The sequence below is a fragment of the Panthera leo genome, chromosome B2 (genome assembly GCF_018350215.1).
Source record: "Panthera leo isolate Ple1 chromosome B2, P.leo_Ple1_pat1.1, whole genome shotgun sequence".
In the NCBI taxonomy this organism is placed as follows: domain Eukaryota; kingdom Metazoa; phylum Chordata; class Mammalia; order Carnivora; family Felidae; genus Panthera; species Panthera leo.
In genome coordinates, this window is record NC_056683.1 from 54,485,492 (window position 1) to 54,512,250 (window position 26,759).

Below are 26,759 nucleotides of genomic sequence, written 5' to 3' on the forward strand. Positions count from 1 at the left end.
TTTTTACTTTTAGCACTTTGAATAATACATCATGCCATTCCTTTCTGGCCTGCAAAATTTCTGTTGAAAAATCCGCTGATGGCTTTATGTGATTTCTCTTGTATGTAACTTATTGTTTCTCTCACTGCTTTTAAAATTCTCTCTTTATCTTTAACCTTTAATATTTTAATTATTATATTTCATGGCGTGGGCCTCCATGTGTTCAACTTGTTTGAAACTCTGTGGTTCTTGAACCTGGAGGTCTATTTTTTCTTATAGTTTAGGGATGTTTTCAGCTATTATTTTTTCATATACATTTTCTGCCCCCCTTCTCTGTCTTCTCCATTGGGGCCCTCTATAATGTGAATGATCACTTAATTTTGTCCAAGATATCCCTTAACCTATCCTCATTTTGTAAAACTCTTTTTTCTTTTTGCTTTTCAGCCTTGGTACTTTCCATTATCTTGTCTTTCAGATAACTGATCTATTCTTCTGCATCCAGTAATCTACTCTGGCCTCCCTCTAGTATATTTTTTTGTTTCAGTTATTGTATTCTTCAAGTCTGATTGGTTCTTTCTTATATTTTCTCTCTTATTGTTGAAGGTCTTACTGAGTTATTCCATACTCCTCTTCATTCCAGTGAATATCATTATGATCATTACTTTAAACTATTTATTAGGAATATTCTTTTTCATTTATTTTTCTGAGGTTTTGTTTTGTGTTTTGGGGGAAGCATATTCCTTTGTCCCTCCATTTTGCTTTACTCTCTGTGTTTGTTTCTATGAATTAGGTGGGACAGGTGCTTCTAAACTTGAAGAAATGATTTTGTGTATGGTCATTGTGTGGCCCTTGTGTGCCTAGGCTGGGGTTCGTCCTAAGGCTCTCTATGCAAAGGATGCCCTGGCAGGACAGCTGCAGCTGAAGTGGGCACAGGCTGGGGTAGTCCTGGGGCACTCTGCACAGAGGAAACCCTGCCATTATGGCTAAAGCTGAAGTAGTTATGGGTCACTGTGGTCCCTGGGCCCTCCATGCAAAGGGTACCCTGGCAGGACAGCCAATGCTGGGGTAGGTGCAACCCAGGGATTCTGGGTTTCTCCACACTGAGGGTACCCTGGCAGGATAGCTGAAACTGAAGTGGGTATAAGTCATGGTAACCCAGGCTGCTAAGTGCAGGGAGGGCCCTGCAGGGTAGCTGGAGCAGAGGATGGGTTGAGAGTCCTTTAAAAAAAAAATAATAATAATAAGAGAAGTTTTTTTTTTTAAGATTTTTTTTTTTAAGTGATCTCTATACCCAGCATGGGGCTCAAGACCACAACCCTGAGATCAAGTCATGTGCTCCACTGACAGAGCCCGCCAGATGACCCTGGGTTGGGTGTCCTGGGTATTCTGCTCAGAGTGTGCCCTGTCACATGGCTGGAACTGAGGCAGGTGTTGGCTGGGAGGCCCCAGAGTGCTCTGCACTGGATGTCACCCAGCAAGCTGCCTGAATCTGATGTGGCATGAACCTGGAGTGTTTAGGGGTGTCCATGTGTGCACTGCCCTGGGGCCACCTTGGTGGAATGGCTAGGACTGGTGTAGGCCAGGGTGCCAGGGCTCACTGAGGTGGCAGGTCAGTTAGGATGCGCGGACCCTGCCCCCTTTCACATCATCTGGATGAAGGGGGAATATAAACCAAGGCTCTTGCCAGCCACTCTAACCTGGAGAGAGTTCTTTCCCACCATTTGGCCAAGTTCTAGAGCTGGCTTTTTTGTACGCTAGTTGCCCTTTGAAACCACGGTTTCTTTTCTTTTCCCTGGTCCTTCAGGGGCTGATGTGGGCTAGGGACATGGTGCTGGATAAGGCAGCAAGCTGTCTGTGGGGACCAGACTCTGCCCCATTCTGCCCTCTCAAGGTAGAGGGAAAGTGTAAACCATGGTCTTCACCAGTCCCTTAGAGCCACAGTGAGTTCCAGCAGCACCCCTGCCCTTTGGCAGTGTTATAGGGATGGCTCTTTTATATGCTCATTGTTCTTTTAAATTAGGCCTTTTTTTTTTTTTTTTTTCTTTTTCTTGTGTTCCAGGGCAGGTGACCTGCTTCCGGTCCCTCAATGCTTTCCCTCCCCACCGCAACATTCCAGTTGGGGATTCCCTTTGTTAGTTACCTTGTATCTGCCTCTCTTGCTGTTCTTGCCATTCTCTCCTTTGTTGTGCAGAAGCTGTTTAGTCAGCCCTCCATTCTTCTTTAAGAAGAAGTGTTCTATGAAGAGCTGTGGATTTGTGTGTCCATGGAAAAAGTGAGTGTAGGTTCTTCCTATGTCACTCTCTTAGATTAGAACTTGAAAAACAAAAGCCTTTTCAGTTACCCTTGTCACTGGGGCGTGAGGACATTTTAAAATTGCATTTAGAGGGGTGCCTGGATGGCTCAGTTGGTTAAGCATTCGACTTCAGCTGAGGTCATAATCTTATAGTTCGTGGGTTTGAGCCCCGCATCGGGCTCTGTGCTGACAGCTCAGAGCCTGGAGCCTGCTTCATATTCTGTGTCTCCCTCTCTCTCTGCCCCTTCCCCACTTGGGTTCTGTCTCTCAAAAACTAAATAAACATTAAAAAAATTTTTAATTGTATTTAGGTTGCCAAATTGGATTCTTTGGATTTGTGAATGATTCTATAAGAGGTATTTGAAGTTTTAAATGCCTTATTCCATAAACAATTTCTTAAATTCATAAAGTAAATGCACCTATGCTTTATGGAAGTAAAATAGATTTAATTAATTACAGGATAGTTTTATGCGAGTTGTTCTTACTTGTAATTTTAATTTACATGCCAGTCTACCTGAGAAAAAGCCTCACCCTGTGTGTAAGAGATAAAATTAATCAAACCTCTATTTAAAGCCTGAAAAGAACATACCCCTAAAATACTCTTTCACTTGGAACTTAAATATTAAATTGTATCAGCCACTAGCTTTAAGAATTAAATTGGACTAGATAATTCTTCTAATAAATTCAAAGCAATGTGTCCTCCTAATCAGATTGCTTATAGTATTGTTGTTCTGAATTGCTTTGACCGGGCTCTATTGGATATTAAGCACAATATGTATCTCATGAACATTTTATGTTGCTGAAATTCCTGTCCCTGATGATTGCATACATAAGGTCTACTGCATGTTGTTATAATTGGGTCAAGGAACATTTAGCACTGTTTAAAAACCTTATCTTTGGTTCTAGAATCCAGCTTGCATTATGACTTAAAACAGACTTATGTCATCAAAATTTGACTACCAAAGGATTAAATAGTTGGCTGAGGGTGGTGGTGTAAGTATGGGTCATATTTATTGCTTAGGTTTTTGTTTTTAAGACCAGTGGTTCTCCCAAGACCTATCCCAGCAGCATCAGCTTTTTCATCATCTGGGAATTTGTTAGAAATGCATGCTCTCTGAATCAGACTCTGAGTTGGGTCCCACCATTTGTGATTTAACAAGAATCCCAGGAGAAATTGATGCACACTAAAGATTATGAACCAGCGTTATATAAATTGGTTATAAAAATATAGACATTGAAAATCTTCAGCTCTCATTTTTCTCCTGTAGGCAGTTTGAACGTAACAATGTTGTCCTTTATCAGTAAGCCACACACGTACGTATATATATTTGAGTCCCTGTTATATGGCAGGTCCTAGTATATACCAAATCAGTGAATGTGTACAGCAGAGTTTCTTATCTGGTGTACAGCTAGTGAATTTCCAGTGCACTCCAATGTTGATCCCTTGAACCCTTGATGAAGCTGGGCTAGACCTGGGTTATTCAAAGCTAATTGCCTTCAACTGTGAGCAGTTTCTGCCATTACTGTAGAGTGCTTTACAAATATCATTTTATGTGTGCTTAGTGACATGAAAATGTTGGAAAGAACTAATACAGGGTACAGATATAGAGGCGGACTGAGTTCAGATTTGGTTCTATTATATACATACCTTTGGAAAATCATATGAATGTGGATGGTAATTTCATATATGTATGTAGATGTATAGTTACATCTCTGTACTTTATTGATTGAGGATTCATTCAAGGTTTGGTATCGATTCTTACATATTGTAAGTGTGAATCATTCATAGGAAAGAGAGGTTAGATTGACATGGAGTACTCAGTAAAGTTTCTACAGGTAGAATAAAATTTGTGCTGGCTTATTAAAAGGTGTCATGGAGAGGGAATTTAAAGGGAAAGAAGGGAATTAGGGACCAAATTCCAGCAGAGATCATTTGTTTTAGGAAATTTTCAAGGGATATAGATTAATGGAATGTATTTCAGGCTGTGTTCGTGGGAGCTCTTGATTTTAATTAGCAAAAGGGGGCAAAAATTCATAAGGAGGCTGAGTTCTCGGATTCGTGCCCTGCCCCCCACCTTTAACATACATTTGTATCTTCCTCTGCTTTCATGTGTTAGAATTCTGTGTAAGATTTCACTTAAGTGGAGGATTTTGCTACTTAAAAATGTTTTCAAAATACTATTCTGGTTTAATTTAGGAAAATAGTAGGGTGTGAGGAGAGAGAAAAAGAGGAGAAAGAGATGAGTGCTAGAATGCACTTATCATTTAAAGCAATAAGTTGCTTTAAATGAACTTTGGTTTTAGTCAAGAGAATGTCGTTAGTGAAAAAAAAATTTTTTTAATGTTTATTTATTTTTGCGAGATAGAGCATGAGTGAGGGAGGGGCAGAGAGAAAGGGAGACACAGAATCCAAAGCAGGCTCTAGGCTCTGAGCTATCAGCACAGAGCCTGACTTGGGGCTCGAACTCATGAACCCTGAGATCATGACCTAAGCCGAAGTCGGATGCTTAACACCCGGCACCTGGCACCCCAGTCGTTAGTGAATTTTAAATAGGGAGGGGAATTATTTTTTTCAGAAGATTAATCTGGAGAAAGTGTACACAGTTAATTAAAGTGGGTAGAGAGTAGAAATGGGATAGTTGACCAGATTAGGTCTTATTGTGATAATGATAAGAACAAAGTGGAAAAAGTGGATTTAAGAAACATTTTGAGGAACAGTTTATGGAGAAACATGAGGAAAGAATTAAATTTAACATAGGTGATGGGCATGGAGCTGAATTGTCTGGAATTGGAGTGGATGAGAAATTGATCATGAGTTTCGTTTTGGGTGTAAATTTGAAATGATGTCCAAGTAGAAATTCTTATTGGTTGACTCGTTGGCTTGTTTGTTCCTGATTTCATTCTGTGATTATTTATTCAGTACTTGTATTGTGAAAGGCCTTGTTCTTTGAGAAGAAAAATGGATATGTGGATTTGAGAATCATTGAAATAAAAATAAGAGAAAAATCCTTTGAGGGTAAATAAGCTATCAGATGGAGAGTATAGAGAGAAGTTTAGAGAACAGGGGACTCAACTTTGAAGGAATAATCACTATTTGGAATGGAAATGGAGAAACCTAAAGTGAAAGCAGAATTATCAGTCTGGGATCCTAGGCACTAAGAGAAAAATCTCAAAAGTAGGGTGTACTTGATACTTTCAGCATGGATGATATTTTTAGGAAGTTACACAAGTTTCTTAGTCTTTATTGACCTTATGTGGAAAGGGAGGCAATGGAAATAGAGTATTTGTTCTAGAAGTTTGAGAAGTTAGGAAGAAGGGCAATAGAACATATTAGCTATAGAGGACGACTGGGCCAAAGATTGTTTTCATGAGGGCAGAATCAGTGAAACTCTTGGAAGTGGAGGATGTGCTGGAATAATTGAGGAAACAAGGCTTGAGGAAAGAGAAAGGGAATTTGTAAACATCTCTCTATAGTGTCAATCTCCCCTCCCATATGATGCTCCCTGAGAGTAGGGACCATTTCTGCCTTTTTTTTTTTTTTTTACCACCATACTCAGCACTTGGCACAACATCTGAAAAGTCATAGATGTTCAGTAAAATTTGTTGAATGAATGAATGAATTGCATAAAGAGTTCAGTGAGGATCCCTATTTGTCTGAGACCTGAAGAATGTACGAGAGATTTTAAGTTGGTAAAGGAGTGTTTGAAAGAAGAAAAGAGCTGGGGAAGGTCATGCTGACTGCCCATATTTTCAATAAAGTAGGCAGGCAAATTATTTACCAGAAAGATCTGATGCATTTACGGCTTAAGGAATGTTGAAGAGAGTGTAGAGTAACACTTCCTGGAAGTATGCTAAGGAGTTTACCTAAAATAAATAAAAAAGATTGCAAAGCTACAGAATGATTACAATTTGGTCATTTACCAAGTGCCTAGCATATGCCAAGCACTATAATTAATATTTTACATGCACCATCTTATGGAATCCTTAAAACAGTCCTAGGAAATAGGTATTTATTTATGTCTTAGTTTACTAATGAGAAAACTGTACTAGGCCATAAATTTGTGATTGGCTAAGTGAGCACTGTTATATTGCTTTCTCTAGCAATGTCTTGTGGCCTTAGAGCAGAAGCAGAAAGGGCAGAAGGTAAAATTTATTCAGGCTTACGAACTGGCAAAACAGGCATGCTGTTATTAAATCCTTCCTATGTTCCTTATTTCATTTAATCTCACAACAACACTGCAAAGTAAATATTACCCTCCTTTTATGGAGAATTTAATGATTTTTCCCCAGGTGGCAGAGGTAGTCAATGATCAGACCCCAGTTAGACCCAGGTCTATTTTATTCTACAACCTGTGCTTTTACCCAGCACTCTCAAGAAAAACAGACATGTTGTTTATGTTGACATTGGTGTGATCAACCATATAGACTTAAGAGGACACAATTAAGAACACAGGTTTTGGGGCATCCGGGTAGCTCAGTCAGTTAAGCGTCTGACTCTTGATTTTGGCTCAGGTCATGATCTCATGGTTTGTGAGTTCGAGCCTCGTGTCGGGCTCTTTGCTGACAGTGCAGGGCCTGTTTGGGATTCTTGGTCTTCCTCTCTCTTTGCCCCTCCCCTGCTCATGTTCACACACTTTCTCAAAATGAGTAAACCTAAAAAAAATAATCTTAAAAAAAAAAAAACAGAGGTTTTCAGTTTTGTTTAATCATCTGAGCTTCAATTATATCGTAAGTTAAAATGGGGACAATAGTAATGCCTGCTAAAATGTTGCAAGGAAATATGTATATACATGCAATACTATGTAATTAGTAAAGCATTAAACCAATATTAGTTAATAGTAATTTAGAAATAATGTATTATTCTACGATCATTCACATGTTTTCTCAGTATATTTATAAGTCTTTTAACTTGTAGTCTGAAACCTTAATTAGTCTACTAAGTGGTTATGTTAATTATCATAGTTGATTATGTTTTTGTTTTTTCTTTCAAAGCAAACTTTGTTTTGCTTGAATATTCACATTAGTGACATCCTGGGAAAGTAATTTGAATATAATAAAAAGTAGTCTCTTGCAAAAGTAGTCTAATCTTTGTCACTGTTGTTCTTGGGTACAAATTTTAGAGGTAACTTTAGCAGTTACCAAGTCATCTGGAATATATTTTTTAAAGTTTTATGGTATAAGATTTGTTACATTCTCTCTTCTAAACATTTTAATATATGATAAAGATATGTGCATGTTAAGGGTTTATGTCTTATCTCCATGCCTTTCATTGCATTTGGAATACAAATTTTAGATAACACAGTTATTTAAACATTGACTTGAGGAGTTTAGACTTGATTTCATGAATTGTCATAGCTAGTTAGATCTCAAATTATGTATTGTGTTAAGTCTATCTTTGGAATAAAACAGGTGTTATTATCCCTCCCTCCCAAAACTATTCTGGAAAAATTAGCATTAGTAAATCTAAATGCTTTTGGTGTTCTACTCCAAATGCTTTTTAATTCTTAATTATGAAAATGAGATAAAAAGTAGAAGACTTAAACTTTAATCATTTATTTATAACTTATCAGTGATACCTTATGGTTTAGGTTGTATTAAAATGATATTTAACATTTTAAAAGGTAGGTTAAAATTTTATTGCTAATATATACGTTGCTTTTAGGAGAAAATGACAATAAGAAAGTACCAGTTTAAGGTTTCACCGACCATGTCTTGGTGGCACATTGTCTCTAGATAAATTGGGGATGAAGAAGTTCTAAAAATGGGTCAGACTTTGGGGTGCCTGGGTGGCTCTGTCAGTTAGGTATCTGACTTTGGCTCAGGTCATGATCTCACAGTCCATGAGTTCCAGCCCCTCGCCGGGCTCTGTGCTGACACCTCACTCGGATCCTGGAGCCTGCTTCGGATTCTGTGTCTCCTCCCTGTCTCTCTGCCCCTCCCTCGCTCATTCTCTCTAGCTCTCTCTCAAAAATAAACGTTAAAAATTTTAAGAAAATAATAAAATGGGTCACACTTTGATACTAAAGGATTTTCCCCCTCTTGGGAAGATTTGGAGCCGTTAGGAACTCTTAAGGGCTTGGTGTGTGGAGAGGGTACTGTCTTGGTTTTTTAACCCTTTATGTCTTTATCACTCGTCATGTTCCTATAAATCTTCCTTGATTTACGTTTTTTCTTGTTTTGCTTTAAAAAAAAGAAATACGGGGCACCTAGGTGGCTCAGTCAGTTGACTTTGGCTCAGGTCATGATCTCATGGTGAGTTTGAGCCCCGCATTGGGCTCTGTGCTGACAGCTCAGAGCCCGGAGCCTGCTTCGAATTCTGTGTCTCCCTCTCTTTCTGAACTTCCCCTGCTCGCACTCTGTCTCTCTCTCTCAAAAGTAAAAAAGCATTAAAAAAAAAAAAAAATTAAAAAAAAAATACTTGGCATCATCTTTCCAATTAGTTTACTTCTATGTAAAGTAGGATTTCATTTTATTTAAACAATAACCAAATATCTATTTTGTATCTGTCAACTTGCATTTCCTCTTATAGTAAGAGAGTGTAAGTTTGCGTGGCTCTGGGGACTCTGAGAATGATTGTGCCTTAATGGTGTGATTATGGTGGTATGTGACTTAGTCAGAAAAGTAGGAACCCTAACCAGGTAAGGCATTAGAGGGGTGTTTGCTCAAGAGGAGGTCTAGATGATTCATGTTTTGGACTGGCAAGAATGCCAGCTTTTAAGTGAGAATATAGGTCCACAAAGGATGAGGCATAGATACTCGGGTTAAAAAATTTGAATGGTTGGGATGATATTGATGAGGCAGCCTAACAAGTAGATTGCTTTTTGACCTAGGGTCTTCAGAATAAGCTTGTTTTCTTTTGTATTATCTCAAGTATGTCCAGGCTAACTGTCTTTTCCTAGGTGGCTATGTTAAGACTGGATTTTAGTCATCTATCTAACAAATATTTATTGAGTGTCTCTTAGTTCCAGACACTCTCCTAGATACTAGAGATATACTAGTAAACAGAATAGACAAAAATTTCAGCCCTCTGGAGTTGATATTCTGATGTGAGAGATACAGTAAAGAAAAAAGTAAATTACATATTTTTGGAGAAAAATTTGCAGAGAAGATAGGGAATGTACTTTGAATAGGATAGTTAGGGAAAACTTAAAAGATGCCATTTTAACCACAACTTGAGTTTTGCATAAGATCTCCAGGCCTGGCATTGTCATTTATCATATCTAGTAGAATTGGAATGAGCAAATGTCAGTGTTCACCATTTTACAATGAAGAAAACTTGTGGTGAGGAAACTGTCCAAATGTGCCGAGAAACACCAGACACTGGATTTTAGAACTCTTGGATATTGTGATTTGGGTTTCTGGAAGTTGACCTGCACTGAAGCCAGATTTAGCCAAAAAGTTAGGGATTTGGGAAAGGCCAGCAGGAGACAGTGGAGCACCTTTATAGGTTGAGGCTAACTCCCAATCCTATTTAAGACTTCGTAGAAATCAGGTGGGAAGCCATGCCTTGGTGGACCTGTGCATATACTGAGACCTGTACTGAGCTCACTGCATCTCAGCTTTCAGACCCTTCATTTTGGAAAGGTTATGGTTTAAATGTACCAGGCTTTGTGATCACTCTAGGACTGATTGGGGCTTTCTCAGACCTATGCTCCCTATAGCTTAGTAGGGTGATTAAAGTAACACTCTGTTAATTATACCTGGACCTGAGGATGCTGTGAATTAGTCAAGATCCTAAAGTTTGAGAAAGGAAATCTCAATTAAAATCTCAGAAGAGCTCCTGGCTTTTTATCCCCACTGGAAAGATACCCCAAAGAGAGATGATTGATGTCTACAATATTATCCATGAATTTTGAGCTCAGTTAGTCCTCTTTAAGCTACTATGTCCTTTAATTTTCCTCCACATCTTGTACCTAAAAACTTTTTATTTCCACCTTTCTTTCTCTTTTTCCTTTGCATTGGTTCAGTCTGTCTCACACTTCCTCAACTGTCCAAATAGATTCTATATCTCATCCTCATTCTCTAAATTTTCACATGGATCTCAAAAAAGTATTCCTTATACACTGAAGTCCTAGCCTTGCCTCTGGCAGATCAGCTTTGTCATCACCATGCAAAAACTCCAGCTTCTTCCCCTTCCTAGGACAGTTTTTAGTTTTTAGGGAGAACTTCTTTTTATAAATAAACACTTATTTCCCAAATCCTTTTAAAATAAACTTCATGATGAAAATTCATTTCAGATATGCTGCATAGTAATATTAAAAACACTGGAAATAAATTATATTTTATCCTATTAGATTTATTCAGACAGTGCAGTGGAAAACAAAGCATTTGTCAGAATGAGTAAATATTTATGAAACAATACATCACTGTCATTAGCTTAGGTAGTGACTATGTAATATTGTTGAGTTAATGCATATATAATAGTAAAAACTGACATTTCACTGGAACTGTTCATTAAAGACATTTTTTTTTTGGTATAACTATGGTAATTTAGATCTAATGATATACTTTTAAACCTACTTAAAGGTGATGTGTACATTTCCCTTTGATGGTTTTAAATTTTATCATAGATGTGATGTTTCTTTACCCACGTAGGAAAAAAATGTATATTGATAAATTCTCTTGGATATGAATTTATCATTTTCACTTTTATTTCTACCTTCAGTTTTTAAAGCCATTTGAAAATTCCCTTTGAAAATATTTAGGAAAACAAAAATTTAAGACAGTCATTTTTTATCAGTTTATTTGACTACCATATTCACTAATTAACAAAAATGATTTCACTCAAGATAATTCAGAAAAAGATTACAGGGGCACCTGGGTGGCTCAGTCAGTTGAGCGTCTGAATCTTCATTTCACCTCAGGTCATGGTCCCAGGTTATTGAGATTGAGCCCCACACCAGACTTTGCACTGAGAGCCTGGAGTCTGCTTAAGACTCTCTCTCTCTTCCCCTCTTCCCCTTTTCCCCCGCTCATGCTCACTCGCTCTCTCTCAAATTAAAAAAAAAGAGAGATTATGAAGTATTTTTCCTCATTTTCCAGGAAATGTCCCATTCTTTCTGTCTTTAGTTAGACGTGTTACTTCTTTTTTGCTAATGTTATATATGCACTTTGATTGCCCTTTCTTCTTGCTTCCTGGTACATCCGTATTAACTTACCATGAAAGCCTTGAGTCTCCTACTTCTTTGATGTTGGTATACTCATTCTTTAGTGATATTGTGACTACAGAAACACTCTAGCCTAATCCTTGGAGTTGCAAGGATGTCATAACACTTAAGCCTACTTTCTGTCCCCTGTTATTGTTTCCTTATCCCTTGCAAAGCATTGCCTTGGCCACACATGAATTCATCCAGTATGTTTCTGCAGTTTCTAAATTCTTACTGAAAAGAACTAGAGTCAGGATGATTTCCAAAATGTACCTTATGTAAGACATTCTTCATCTGTTACCATTGTTTTTCAGTGTATGAACCTTCTAAGAATAGTGAAAAAAAACCTCTGTCTTTAGTAATGGGCTCTTTCTCATAACTCAACATTTAAAGATTATTTTAACATAGTTTTATATATTTTAATTATTAATTTTGTTGGTTGCACCTTGAGGCCTTTTACACAAAGGACTTAATTTCAATAATACTGTGGCAATCCCATTTAGTCTTTGTTTACAGTTGTATTATGTTTCATTTCAGCCAATAATAATTCCTTTCTTTAAAAAAATTTTTTTAATGTTTATTCTTGAGAGAGAGAGACAGAGACAGAGCATGAGTGGGGGAAGGGTAGAGCGAGAGAGGGTCACAGAATCTGAAGCAGGCTCCAGGCTCCGAGCTGTCAGCACAGAGCCTGACACAGGGCTGGAACTCATGGACTGTGAGATCATGACCTGAGCTGAAGTCAGATGCTTAACCGACTGAGCCACCCAGGCGCCCCAGTAATATAGTAATTCCTTTCTTAGGGACTCCATAGCATGTATGGTTTATATGGCTTACGTGTAATGTTATTTTATAAGCTATATTTTGTTAGATTTAGATGTTGACACTCAGGGTTACTCAAAATTTTATGTGATTTTTTAAAAGATAATTTTAGTCTTCCCATCACATGAATAAATTTATTATCTAGAAAAAAAGGAGAGCTTCTACTTTCTGATGGAGGAGGGAATTCTGAATAACCAAGCGTTAGCTAGATGAATTAATTTCTGTACTACTGGGAATGACTTAGATTTAAACAAGATCCAAAGAACCCTTCCTGTTTATCATCTAAGGCCCATCCCCTGTGTTGATCTTTTCCTGAATATCTGCACCAGCATTGACTACTCCCTGAATATCCTTTTTAATCTCAACTGCATATTAAGTGTCTAAGTAGCAGAGACTCCATCTATCTCATTGCACTGCATAGAATGCTGTGCACCTAGCCTTTCTGTAACATGTATTTGGTTAAAAATGGTCTTCAGTATGTCAGGCTATTAGTTTTCCTCATTAAAAGTTCCAGAGTGTGTGGGGCACCTGGGTAGCTCAGTTGGCTAAGCATCTGACTTTGGTTCAGGTCATGATTTCACAGTTCGTGGGCTCGAGCCTCATGTCGGGCTCTCTGATGACAGCTCAGAGCCTGGAGCCTGCTTCAGATTCTGTGTTTCCCTCTCTCTCTGCCCCACCCCTGCTTATGCACGTGCGTGCTCTCTCTGTCTCTCTCTCTGTCTCTCTGTCTCTCTCTGTCTCTCTCTCTCAAAATTAAATGGACATTAAAAAAATTTTTTTTAAGTTCCAGGTGTGCCACTTTCTTTTTCTTTTCCCTTCACATTTGAATTTAACTGTAGTAATAAGACATATTTCTCAATTTAAAAGTATAAGGAACATGAAAGATAAAAGATCAGGAACGTGTTGTCATTCTTTCAGGGAACCCCTCCAGCAAGATAATTTGCTCTTCTGACTGTTGCTTATAAGGTGGCTCATCCTTAAAGCATGTGGACCCTGAGTGCCAGGGTGAAATGGCTTGTGGTGTTTTCTTTTTATAAAAAATAAGCCAAAATCCAAAAAGAGAATATTTTTAAAATGTTTGTAGGGTTTATCTACAGTGAAGGAAAGAACAGCCATTAATAGGAGATATAATATTTAAGGTTGTTTATAGAGGCAAATGAAATAAGAAAATGTCATTCTTGGAAACATTTACTATTTTATTTTATTTTTAAGTTTTTATTTTATTTATTTTTTGGGGGGGGGGCAGAGAGAGAGAGAGGGGGGGAAGAGAGAGAATCCCAGGCAGGCTCTGCAATGTTAGCTCAGAACCTGATACAGAACTTGAACTCAACAAACCTTGAGATCATGACCTGAACCAAAATCAAGAATCAGATGCTTAACTGGCTGAACCACCCAGCATTCCCATTATTTAAGTGACTCTTAGAAAGATGACTGATTTAGGGTAAGCTTGCTATTCTCTGGCATAGTTAAGCCATTTGGAGTAATTTGTTAGAATGGGCAATGCTAGCAATTACTGAGTCCTGTAGTGTGACTGACACTTTATGTAAATAATTATTTAATCTTCAGGAATTCATCATATGAGAGTAGGTAGTATCATTATTTGAGTTTTACAAAGATACACCTTGAAGCTCAGTGAATTTCCTAGTAAGTGGAAGCTCCAAGGTTCACATAATCTTTCTGTTTAGAGTAGGAGAAGTTATATATTCATATTAATTAAACTCTCTATATAAATACTAATGTTTTAAGAGGTGAATAAAAAAATATGCATAAGACATGACTCATAGCCTCTAGGAATATAGTCTATACTAGACTGATATCTTAGTATAATCCAACTATTGAATTACCCAACTATTGAATCCAACTATTGAATTACCCTTTTTGAGGAGTGAAGACCATGTTTTTTTCAGGTTTAAATTCAGGTAACATTTATTGGATACTTGGAAATCTTTCTCATAACATAATAAATAAAACACTAGCCCCCTGAGCTAGTTCAGTAGTTCTGGAAGGCAATGTGGTCTGAAGGGAGAATGTATACTTTGGAATGAGATTGCAGCTCAGACCTCATCTGCTAACTTTTAACTGTGTGACTGATATTTTCTCAACTTCAATTTTCTCATCCCTCAGATAAAGATACTGATGGCATTGGTATAGGGATTGCATATAATACTCTTAGTATACTGCTTATTAACACACTGTCTAATGTATAGTAGATAATTAATAAAATTTTCCCTTGGTTCTCATTTGAGATAGAAAGTGATAAGTACACTATGAAGGCAGCTCAAGAGTGAGATATTACATCCACCCAGGGTACTCAGAGAGGGCTTCATGAGGAAATTGATGCTTGAATTGAACCTTAAAAGATGACAGGATTTGGACATACAGAATTGAGACAAATGAGTATTTCGTGATCTATGAAGTATTTATAGGAAGGCTATTGGTAACATAATGGAGGACATTTTTTTAAAAAAAAAAATTTATCTGGGGCGCCTGGGTGGCTCAGTTGGTTAAGCGTCCGACTTCACCTCAGGTCACTATCTTGTGGTCCATGAGTTCGAGCCCCGCGTCGGGCTCTGGGCTGATGGCTCAGAGCCTGGAGCCTGCTTCCAATTCTGTGTCTCCCTCTCTCTCTGCCCCTCCCCCGTTCATGCTCTGTCTCTCTCTGTCTCAAAAATAAATAAACGTTAAAAAAAAATTAAAAAAAAAATTTTTTTTTACCTTACATAATTTTTGAGAGATAGAGACAGAGCACAAGATCTTTTTAAAATGAATACTGATTCCATAGATGAACTCCCCTCCTTTTAAGGCTTCTGAGGTATATCTTCAGCTGAGCCTTCTCCCTGAGCTCTGGGCCTTGATTCCTAAGTGCACTAGATCATACACACGCAGTAATGTTTGAAGCATCTGAAACTTTGAAGTTTCCAAAACTGAGCTCCTGGTCTACCAACCTGCCCCATCCAAGTCCACCTGCAGCCTTTTCTGTCTCGGGTAATGGCAGTTCCATTCTCTCCGTTGCTCAGTGCAAAAACCTTCATGTACACAATCTTCGACTCCTTTCTTTTTCTCATACCTATGCTGTCATCAAATCCTTTAGGCTCAACCTTGAAAGTTTATCATCTTTGACTATCCCTACTGTCACAACACTGGGCCACACCATCACCATCTCTCATTTGGATTATTAACAGTAGCTTTCTAATTGCTTCTTAGCTTCTCAGAAGATTTAATCAGTGTCAATAGAAGCGGGGGGGTGGGGGGGAGGAAAGGGTCACTGTTTAGGCCAGTATTTTCCCTAAAAGGAATTTAAAATTCTTTGAAGCCCTTGGACAAAATTTCTGTTAATACCTCCTGTAGTTTCATGCCCTAGATTTGGAGAGAAGTGATTTTTTTCCTCCCTGTGTATTGTTGCCGGTAATGTAAGAGCTTCTCAGTAGGGCCCCTGTGAATGTCTGACTTGAACAGTCTCTTCATGGACAGTTACCCTATGTATCTTAAATATATTACTAGTCTTAAAATAATGAGAATATTATGAAGTGCACTCACTGCTGAAAGTATCTGAACATAATTTCATCTTCTTTTTAATGATTTAGAATGAACTTCAGAATTTGGAACTGCTGCAGGCTGATCATTAGAAGCATCAGTTATCATTGCATAGTAAAGGAAGTGGTGGTTAGTAGACATTTCCAGAAAAAGCAGCTTTCTCTCTCCTAAAATTAAAAATAGTTATTAAACATTTCTGGTTATTTCCCCTCTGAAATTTGGGGCATAAGGTAATCTATGGATATTATGGTAGTAGATTTTGTTGTGGACTCACTAGCAGTGATTATTGACTGGTGGATTTTATAATTATTTAAGAAAGGAAAGGTCAGTAATTGAATTTTGCAGGTATTTTATTTGACTTGAATATTCCTTAACTTTTTATTTTATATTTATTTCCCAACCCTATAGACCTGAGGCTGTTTCTGGTTTAGTGGCAAAGTAAAAGATACTAATGAGAATGTCTTTGGGACATAATTATGTAGATTTAAAGGACTGATGTAGTTTTAATTATGCCCTTTAGCTAGTGTACTTGCATATTAAACTCATTCGTGTCTTAGTGTATTTCCCTCTGAAACTTTGCTTTTCTCAGGCCTTAAATTACTAATCAGCTCATGGGTGTACCCGAAGGTTATGTAAGCTAAGTTGAAGACTGCCAAAGAAATGTGTTTAAACTATTAATCCAAAATATACAGAAGTTTATAGTTAGAAACAATGGCCCATGGGTTTATAGTGTTCTTTGCTGGATTCTTAAGAAAGAAATTCCCAGCACTGTGTGTATGTGTTTCCTCCCTGTCTCCCTGCCTTCTTCCCTAAACAAAAACACCCTTTGGTTGTAATGTGTTGAAACATGTAATATATTGTTTCCCTCAGGCTCTTTTAGTAAACTGAGGGAACTTGAGGTAAAATAATAATAGATTTTTTTATTTGTATTTTTTTTACCTCTGCTTTTTGACTTGTTTACTTTCATTATAAGTTTCTAGATTTAGCAGACTACTCAATCTAATAAGGGTAGCAACTACCCTAAAGCTATGGAATGATTTTATTCACTTATAGGAAAAAGGCATGGGGCTACTTAAACCCTGCTTTGTGTGTGGTTTTGTTTTTATTTGTAAGAAGCTAGAATAGGAAATCCTTGGTAAATTCTAAGGAGAAAGGCTCAGAAAATCTTTTGAGGCCAACTTTACTCCCAAAGAGACAATGAAAATACAGAATTTAGAATGGGAGTAAGTGACCTGTCTTTGAAGGGGGACAAAGTAAATATTTTTGGCTTTGTGGACTATATGGTTTCAGTTGTACTTACTCCGTTGCTGTAGCATGAAAGCAAACATAAGTAATATCTAACTGAATGGATGAGACTGTGTTATTATTGACAAAAACAGGCAGCTTTCTGAATTTTTCCTATAGGCTGGACCTAGTTTCCAGACTCCTAATTTAGAACTTGGATTCCTTAATTTTTTTCTTTGTTTTCCAGACTACATTCATCACATGCCTGATGTATATTTAGGTCTTTTTATATACTTTTGATCAATGATCATCATAATGGCTTATGAGACAGATGGGGAAAATACTTCTTAAAATGTTTACATTATGAAAAATTTCAAACATATACAAAAACAAATCCCCATATATCCATCATCATATCAAACAGTAGGTAGTGTTTTCCCTATTTCATTTATTTATCCCTTTTTATTCTTCATTTTCTTTCTTTATTATTTTTTTGTTCTTTGTATTTTAGCTGAAGTATTTTAAAGTAAGTTTTTAAACTTTAAATGTCCTGTGATGCCTATATACCTTACTATGTGTCTCTAGAAAATGTGAGCATTTTCTTATGTAATTGTAATACCACTATATCTTACCACTTGGCAGAATCAACGATACTTTTTTTTTTTTTTAATTTTTAATGTTTATTTATTTTTGAGACGGGGGAGGGGAGGGTGCAGAGAGGGGTACACAGAATCCAAAGCAGGCTCCAGGCTCTGAACTGTAAGCACAGAGCCTGATTCGTGGCTTGAACTCACTCACGAACTGCGAGATCATGACCTGAGCCGAAGTCAGGCACTTAACCGACTGAGCCACCCAGGTGCCCCAACAGTACTTTTTTGATAACATCTGTTATCCAGGCTAGGTTCACATTTACCCAGTTGCCTTAAAACATATATATTTTTTTAACATCTAATTTGTTTGAACCAGGACCTACATCAAGTAATATATTACATTTGGCTGTTGCCTCATAAGTCTCTTCTAGTAATCTTAATCTCCCCTTTTCTTACTTTTCCTTTTTTGTTTGTTTTCAGTCTCTAGCTCCTTGAAGGAATTAGCCAGTTGTTCCTGTTCTGTAGAATGTTTCACATTCTAGATTTGTTTGCTTCCTCTGTTGTATGTTACCATATTTCCCATTTTTTCCTATAAATGAAGTTAGCTGTAAAGACTTATATAAATTTAGGTTCAGCCTTTTTGGCAATAGTCCTTCCTAAGTGGTACTTTGTTTTTCATATTTTGTCATATCAGGAGTCATATCTGTAGCCTGAACCTTCCCTTGTAAAGTTCCCCTTCAACTTTTCATCTAATGTTTTTATTCATTGAATCATCCTTCCCAAATCAATGATCTTATTTTCATTTCTACATTTACTGGCTGGAATTCTTCTGAAAGAATGTTCCCCAATCATCTTGAGTATTTCGTTATCCCGAAATGCAGTTCATAAGGAAGGCAATACTTTTGAATTTCACGTTATAGATGGGGATTGATTCTCAAAGGTTAAATGAATTGCCTGAAGTTACAAACTTAGTAACCTAACTAGCTCAGAATCAAAACCAAAGTTTTTGATACCAATTCTGTTATCCCAGATAACCAGTGGGAGCCAATGGACTAGCATAACAAATTCTTCTTGGTTCAGAAGTTAAAGTCGGAGAAGTAGCATGATTTAGGATGATTCCTCTTTCCTTTCTGTCTCTTCCCGGGTAAGTTAAGGAGAGTAGGTAGTTTTATCTGATAGTTTTCTAGAGCAATTGAATGCTTAGAAGTCAAATTGCTTGGATTCACATTCCTGTTCTTACCACTTAGCAGCTATAATCTGACTTTTGGCACGTTGCTTAACCTTTCCATGATCTAGTTTCCTTGTCTGTAAAATGAGGATCCTAATAGAATCTGTCTCAAAGTGTTGTTGTAACAATTAAATGAAGTCGATACAAGTAAAGGGGTTAGAATAGTGCCTTGCATATAGGAAGCACTCAGTATCATTTAGCTTTTCAGAAATAAAACTGTTCCATAGGTATACTTTTAATTCTACCAGCCATCCAAACAAACACTCAAAATAATACAGTAATTTTTAGGAAAACAGTTTTATGTTGTTTGTTGATGCTAAAAGTGATAAGTCAATATTTGGGTTCTCTTACTTGGCAGCCTAAGAAATGGCATGAATCTAAAGAACGAAAGCTGTAGATGCTGCATTTCTGTAACAGTTGTAACTGCAGAGAAACTTGTTTTAAATTTTTAGTTATATACATAGGATTAGTTATCTAGTGAATTGGTGAAACGATGCATGTAACCTGAATGTTCTGCATTTTAGATTTTTTATGTTTGATATCTTAAAGTGAACAATACTTCTTTTTGGAGTCTTAAAGCTTTTCTCTGAGCACAGTAGGAAAAGCTGTCAAATGTATTGTCATATTTTCAACAGAACATAAAATACTTTATTGTGTAGTATGTGGGAAAAGCAAAATGCACTCTGCCTTTTTCCCCCTTTTCCATTACCTACTTGTTAGTGTGATAGATGGTATCACTATATTTAAGTTGTGTTTATAATCATATCTTTGTCCTATTTGCAGGACTTTTTAGAGACTGTAAAGGACCATTTCAGCAGAGTATTTTTCATCATTTTATAAAGTAGTGGAATTCATAATTGTAATTTTCCAGATGTGAAATCTGCTTATAACCTTATCATTTTGCATTATTTTCTTATGGTTGGCATTTTAAGACTGGGTGAAAGTATGTATATATATTTGGTTTGATCATAGACCGTTCTATTTGTTCCTAGCCATTTCTTCTCCAGTTTGTTACACAGTGTTATGAAAGGTTTTTCACTATTTATTGCCTGAGTTGTCAGGTATCTTTTGAGCTATATTCAAAAGGACAGTTTGCTCTAGGTATGTGTTATACTTCATTTAAGATTTTTCTATTTGAAAATGCTTTGTATTTGGCCATGTGAATCAGAATGGATGCAGCTAGACCAGTCTTTTAGGTGTATATATATAGGTGGACATGTGTGTCCATGACCTTTAATAATGTGATTCGTTATGATATGACCCAAATGCAGTGAGTAACTTGGCTTTATTACTGTAAGGATTTAACTGTTTTTGTCAGTCTTCTCCCTCATTATTTATGTGAGATTGCATCACCTAGCCAGAAGTGGGAAGCAATACCATGTGCACAACTGCAGGTTTGGAGGCCTGTATTAATATTTTATGAACGAAAACACTGTTTATCCACTGAACCACCTTTTCAGTATTACTTGTTTACTGCCTGCTGTAGAATATCTGTATTTGCAAATGAAACACTATTGTAGAAAGTTCTGATTGAATAGAATAAAATTAGTAGGAATTGTAGCTTTCTAATTATAGCAGTTTTGATTTCCAAATAAAGAAAAGTGTGTATACATTTCTATTCTTACAAAGACATTAAGGGAATAATAAAAATGGTGAACAACTATGTGGTTAAATTGTGAAGATCAGGGAGCTATCAAAGTCTTCAAGGGGTGTGCCTATCCATGTACTTTGATGCAGATACATGTCTTTTTTTTTTTTAATTTTTTAACGTTTATTTAATTTATTTATTTATTCATTCATTCATTCATTTATTTATTTATTTTTGAGAGGCAGAGAGAGACAGAGCGTGAGTGGGGGAGGGGCAGAGAGAGAGGGAGACACAGAATCCGAAGCACGCTCCAGGCTCTGAGCTGTCAGCACAGAGCCCTACGTGGGGCTTGAACTCATGAACTGTGAGATCATGACCTGAGCTGAAGTCAGACACTTAACCAACTGAGCCACCCAGGCGCCCCTAACGTTTTTTTATTATTGAGAAACAGACACAGAGCGTGAGCAACGTAGGGGTAGAGAGAGGCGAGACACAGAATCTGAAGTAGGCTCCAGGCTCTGAGCTGTCAGCACAGAGCCCAAAGCGGGGCTTGAAGTCATGAACCGTGAGACCATGACCTGAGCTGAAGTCGGTTGCCTAACCAACTGAGCCACCCAAGCACCCCTCCCCCCCTTTTTATTAATGTTTGTTTATTTTTGAGAGAAAGAGACAGAGCATGAGTGGGGGGAGGGGCAGAGAGAGAGGAGGGAGACACAGAACCCGAAGCAGTCTCCAGGCTCTGAGCTTCAGCACAGAGCCCAAGGCGGGGCTTGAACTCACGAATCGTGAGATCATGACCTAGGCCAAAGTCAGACACTTAACCAACTGAGCCACCCAGGCACCCCGCAGATATATGTCTTTTTAACTTCTGGTAAGGCCTGAGTGTTGAAAAGAATACTGGACCTGAAGGTTAACAGTCACAGACAAGGCCCTTGTCTCTGCCTTGGGAGCTCTGTAAAACTATTTACCATTTTTGGGCTTCTGAATTATACCTGCTTTTTCTGTGAGGATCAAAGGTTAAGTAAGTTTTCTGGGTGTGAAAATTCTTTCTCAAGTACAGATTACTAGTGCATCAAAGTTAGGATAAGCCATATTGGTTATGAGAGAGTACAGTAATAGTTGTTTGGGCCTGTTAAGATTTGCCTAGGTTCATTTTATGATCTTGGTCAAGATCCTACCTTCCCTCAGGTGTGTCTATGCCTTCATCTGTATGTGGGGATAATAATCACTGTTTTGCATTAGTTCTTAAAATGTCTGTCAAGTGCCCAGCACACTGCCAGGCACATGTAGGTGCTCTGTGCCTGGTAGCTGCTGTTGTCACTTGGCTTTTAAAAAAATTATTGATGATTAATGAATACTCATTTCAGGCATATTAACATGTAAGAAAGTAACAGCCCTTTTGGTAGAAGGAGCAAGTTTTGAATATTAATACAATATGCCATTTGTGGAGAGTGTCAATTTCTAATAATTTTCTTTTTTAACGTACTAGGATTAATTAAAAACCAATGTTGCAAAATTATGCAAACAATATCGATTTTTCTTGAAACCAAAACATTGATAATTAAAATAAGTAAGGAAATTTCTAACTTTGGATTTAATTTATACTTTAGAGCTTTCCTTTTCCCTGAATGCTATCATCTATGTTCATTACTCAGCCTTTTTTTTTTTTTTTAAGAATTTGAACATAAAGTTGAAAAAGTAAAAGTATAATTAAATGAGAAATTTATATATTGAAGTTCAGTATCTGCCTATGAATTCTAAGGTGAATTCAAAAGCCTTCAGCTTTCATTTCAGTTCTCAGTCTTTGGTTAACTCTATCAGTTATTCTTGCCCATTATTTCCTTGTGGATGTGGAAATGAATCGTGTGTGCATGAGAAACCATCTTTTAGTTCGTTAACTCATCATGGCAGCTGCTGAGCCATGGCAACATCTTTAAGAAAGGTAATAGAAACACTTGTCTGGGAAAATGTTAGGAATCGAAGTTAACTGATGTGAAAGAGCTGTGTATAAGACTTTTTTTTTTTTAATTCTGTTTTATATGGGTTTATAGTAAAGCCAGATGCCTTTGTTTCACCTTTTTGGTTTGATCCCTTGTCTGTATCATAGGGTGGAAAACAGTTCCTTGCCATTTCTTTTATTGTCATCTAATTAACAAATGTCTTTAATTTCCTTTTAGAATTGATGAACTGGATTGAGTTTTCCCACTCACTATCTGTAATCTTGGTCATCACAGTTCTCTATCCTTTGAGGCTTTTTCTTGGTGCCTATAAACAGCATTGTTATTCTAACATTAAGATAACTTTTCTGATTGTTAAGTACCCAAATACTTAATGAAAGAGTTATTCTTTTCTAGCAATTCTAGTGAAAAGGTTTTGAGTGGCTTTCTGGCATGTCCTAGATAAACTGTAGAGCTTCTTACCAGCCTTCTGCCTATAAAAACTGCAGTTAATTTAGGGGAAAAATAAACGATGCACTCATGATATTTTCTGTAATTGAATTAATTGCATGATTGGAATTAAAGCATTGAGATTTTTGTTTGAAAAATTAAGTATCTTCTCCTATGAGATAATTAGGAGCTAGGGTGTACCACTATGACTGTAGTTTCATATTCTGTAATTCACCGTAGCCACTTCTTGTTCTCAGAATGTCACATTTCATGACGGTTTTTGAAGACTGTTGTAAAAATGTTGTAGATGTTTTCATTAGCAAAAGTGATTCAACCTTTAACTCACATAAAGTAGATCTAATCTTTAAACATAACTTTTGGTATAGTTATTTGTTTTATAGACAGTATATATTTCAAATCGAATAGTATGTTGTAGAAAAAAATAAGTGACTGTGATGTCTACTTTTCAGTGTGGGGAAAATAGGAATAACTGTACTTTAAAAATATTACTATTCCCTTGTTAAATTTTATATTTCAGATTTATAGCACATTAGTCAGATTAAAAAAAACCATTTTTTTTTTTTTTTAATTTTTTTTTTTTTAACGTTTATTTATTTTTGAGACAGAGAGAGACACAGCATGAACAGGGGAGGGGCAGAGAGAGAGGGAGACACAGAATCGGAAGCAGGCTCCAGGCTCTGAGCCATCAGCCCAGAGCCCGACGCGGGGCTCGAACTCACGGACCGCGAGATCGTGACCTGAGCGGAAGTCGGACGCTTAACCGACTGAGCCACCCAGGCGCCCCTAAAAAAAACCATTTTCATAGGAAGTGCTTTAGAGTTACCCAGACCTGTGTTCTGATCTCATTTCCACCACTGACTAGATAACAGCCTTCTTTAAGCAGGTGACTTCATTTCTCTGAGCTTCTATTCTCTTATCTGTAAAATGACACTGAAGCCATTTTGTTAGGACTTAAGGAAAATAAAAAATATGAAGCTATATTAATGTATGTAAAACAGTACCTAGAACAGGGTAAGTTCTCAATAAAAGATAACTGTTACTGTGGTTAGAAAATCACTTTTCTTTGCCAGAAAGAAGACCACAAATGTTAGGATATGAATTCAGGATATTGTTTGAGTTTTGGAATCACTGTTGCATGAGCCATGAGAAGATATAGTTCATTCATATCGGCCATTAGATTTTAGTGAGAGACTTCAGGAAAATGTGTAAGTTTCTTGATCTCCAGGTTATAAAGCTGAGGAGCTATTTTTGTTTTTTAATTGAGGTTACTCTCAAACTGGCATCATTCCTATAATTTTTTTGCCCCCAAAATACTCACACTGGCAGTTTACACAATAGAATTTTATTGGAAAAGAAAATCTATTTGATTTACATAATGATAAAATAATAAAGAATGTCATTGTTCCTCTAGTTCTCTTGTATTATGGCATCAAAAACCCAATAAGAAATACAGGAAAAGCATTTTCTCATTTTTTTTTTTTTTTACTTTTCAATCATCCTTTTTTAGAACCTGCCATTTCTGTCAAAAGATTTTTCATAAGCTTAGTTATTATATTATTACTCTGACTTTTAAGATGGCAAAACCAGAAATGACCTATCTTCTTTAAATTATTATGAAAGCTAAAGTTCCTACGTATAAATAAGGCCATGAATATAAATTGTAGGTTATTTTTCCTCTATGATCTCCCTATGCTGATTAATATTATTAGAGCAAATTGCAGTGAATACATTCTCTTCTTAAGAAACACAATGAAAGTCAGGTTCACAAAACCAAAAATTGTTTTTGGAGATTCCAGCAAATTTGGCAAATTACAGTTACTATTAGCTGGGTTGATAGTTTCTAAAGACTTCAAGTTTATGGCCCCCATCTCTTGAGGGGATGAGCAGAAATGGGCAATGCACATGAATGAAAGAATGGAGCCATCTTTATTTATGTGTAATCTGTAAAAGGAACCCACAGCCACCCCGGTCCTGCCTCTGTGTTACTCCTGTATGTGTTAAATTCTTAACATCTTTCTTTGTATTTGTTGAAATGTTTCTTTGTATTGATCTTATCATTTATAAATATTTTACATCTGTAACTAGAGTCTTTAAAACCTAGATTTTCTTTAAACCATGCCTTTTATTTTTTGCCTTCTTGCTCCATTGTCCAGTATACTACTCTAAAGTCTATTTTTTTAAGGCAAAAAAGTTTAATTAATGAACAAGATGCTGTCAGTGTAGTATAGCAAAAAGAAGAAAAGGCAGATTAAAGCTCCTTTTTATTCTTTTGTTCAATCCCCTGTTGAATGGAATAGTGTTGAGCAGCAGCCAAAACCATGGAATTTGAGATTACTTGTTTCAATATTGAATGAAGGCTCAGCTGAGAGTGATGGGTTTTAGTACATTTTTTTTTCCCTTAGTGGAATTAAGGTGACTTTCCTCTTTGCACATTGTGTCACCTCAATTTAGGAGCTAAACAGCTTGTGCTTGTTGGTCGGGTAGCTTAATTTTGCAGGTTTATGGGACATGATGTTTTCATAACAGAAGGGAAGAGTAGATAATAATCCTCTGAACCTTTAAGGAATGGAGATTTAACAGTTCATTATACATTTATATGCAATTTTTGTGCATACCTATAGAATTTAATTTATAAATTTTGAGGATCCTCACTATCAGGGATAGTGGGCAAAAAGCAGAGAGTTTTAAGGAAATAGAAGTCCCTGCTATGACAATTCACTGTCTGGATTGGATTTAATACAGCTAAGAAAGAGAAATCTAAACCACATGATGGGGTGCTCTCATTCATGGCTTAACACAAGTCAGAGAAGCCTGTTCTGTGAAATTTTAGTGTTCTAAAATAAAGCACATTCTTTAGCATTTATATAAATCATCTAATGTAGCTCTTTGGTGAAAGGGTTCTCATTATCTGCTACTACTTAAGTTTCAAAAGTGATATTGTGCTTTGCTTTCTTTAAAAACAAATTAGGTGTATCAACTTGATTTGGGGACTATTAGTATTCAACAAATTACGCTTTAAAACCGCATATCAAAATATTATTATTCCTGTAATTTTATGTGTGTTATGTTTCTCATTATTGTTCTCCTCATTTGTATGCTATATGGGGCTCCAGAGGCAGCTTTTGAATTTTAAAGAAAATTAATCTACATATTAAGTGGCTAGTAGACTTGTGATCCTAGAAGTTGTCATATCAGAGCACCGTGCCTGGATTTTCACAGCAATCCCAGTTTTAGTTTTTGTTATTACCTTGTCACTTAAGTCATTAATTTTGAATTAATGTACGCTGAGACTTCTTACTTCAGAAACAGCTTTTCTTTGTAAAACAGAATGGACAATGATAGTTTCTAGTAAATGCGTAATTTATGACATGATGAAATGAAAAAGAGAGCTACTTAAATTTTTTGTAGCAGTATGATAATTTTTGAAGCATTATTCATACATCTTTTGAAGATTATATATGGATATGTGTGGGTGTTTCACATGAGAATTTATCTAGGTAACTACCCAGGTAAATTATCAGCAATGGATTTTTCTTGAAAAGTTTTTAAATGTGACACAGCACAGAAAAAAGCTAAGGGGTGCCTGAGTGGCTCAGTCAGTTGAGCATCCAACTCTTGATTTCGGCTCAGGTCCTGATGATCCCAGTGTCATGGGATCGAGCCCCATGCTGAGCATGGAGCCTGCTTGAGATTCTCTCTCCTTCCCTGTGCCCCTCTCCCCTGCTCCCTCTCTTTCTCTCTCTCTCTCTCAAAGACGACTACGACAACAACAACAACAACAACAAAATTTGAAAAAAGTTAAATGAAGGGGGAAAATCCCTTAATGTAATTAAATACCATAGGAACATACCTACATATACACATGTATATTTCTGGGTAGTTGGTAATAGGAATAGGTTATAATGATTTTAGTAGGAAAGTGAACTTGGGGACTTTAAGTTTATTTCTCT

The 26,759-nt window shown here is 36.8% G+C and overlaps 1 protein-coding gene across 4 annotated transcripts in view; it reads left to right on the plus strand.

Annotated features, from left to right (window-relative positions):
• The window catches only part of PRIM2 (DNA primase subunit 2), a 343,826-nt gene that overhangs the window by 219,308 nt on the left and 97,759 nt on the right, over positions 1-26,759 (plus strand). The window contains exon 1 of one of the 4 annotated variants that reach the window (XM_042939110.1): positions 3,246-3,265. The exons of the other annotated variants lie outside the window; for them this stretch is intronic. The gene's annotated coding sequence lies outside the window, so the exon portion shown is untranslated. Of the gene's footprint in view, positions 1-3,245; positions 3,266-26,759 lie in introns of those variants that run through there. 4 annotated transcript variants of the gene reach the window in all.